We start from the raw sequence: 713 nt of genomic DNA on the forward strand, positions 1-713 counted from the left end.
GTTGTTTCTTTTGTTGTTGCAGGATTACCAGAACACTTACTATCCTACTGTTCTTCCTCTAAGGAGGCCTTATTCTGGAGACCCAGGTACTTCTTGAGATGCTTCTGTAAAGAACTCTTCTAGTTGCTTAACATTTAATACAAGTGTCCTGGAAGAAATAGTCATCAGTGAATCTATTATTAACCCGTTGTCTCAATTTTCCGTTACAAAGCTTGTCGGTTACTGCTTACGTTCAGTTTACGGTTTTAAAACAATATTGGAATCCTCAAAATGAACATTGAAAGTATTTTGTAATGGTATTCTTCATATGTAGGGAACTTGATTCCAGCAATCAATGTCACTGATATTATTTTTTTTCCTTGTTTTTGTTGATTGAATTCTACTATATCTACAGTAACCAGTTACTTTCATCATTAGGTATGTTAAATGCCATTGCCTGTTTTGCTTTCAGAAATCCGGGATGCAGCTGAATTTGGAGAGTCTGCTACAAACGAAGAGTACAATGAAAATGCTATTAATCCTGCTCAAGAACTTGGGCTGACGGTGTGTGATAGATTAATAATAGCATTAATGCTTAAACACTAGCAAGTAATACATTTGGTCGGATATTTTGACATGAAGACTGATGTTTGGTAACAGGAGGAAAATGAAAAAGAAAACATGATTCTGTTCCAGCTTCCTCCTATGCCATTGGTCAAACGATCAGCTAGTGC

General features: G+C 36.2%; 1 long non-coding RNA gene across 1 annotated transcript; it reads left to right on the plus strand.

Annotated features, from left to right (window-relative positions):
• Nucleotides 1-21: 21 nt before the first annotated feature.
• LOC112094844 lies at nt 22-713 on the plus strand. Its single transcript, XR_002903699.1, has 3 exons — nt 22-86; nt 452-543; nt 640-713. It is a non-coding gene; the product is annotated as an uncharacterized LOC112094844 (long non-coding RNA).

Source organism: Morus notabilis, unplaced genomic scaffold (assembly GCF_000414095.1).
Source record: "Morus notabilis unplaced genomic scaffold, ASM41409v2 C11293671, whole genome shotgun sequence".
Lineage (NCBI taxonomy): Eukaryota > Viridiplantae > Streptophyta > Magnoliopsida > Rosales > Moraceae > Morus > Morus notabilis.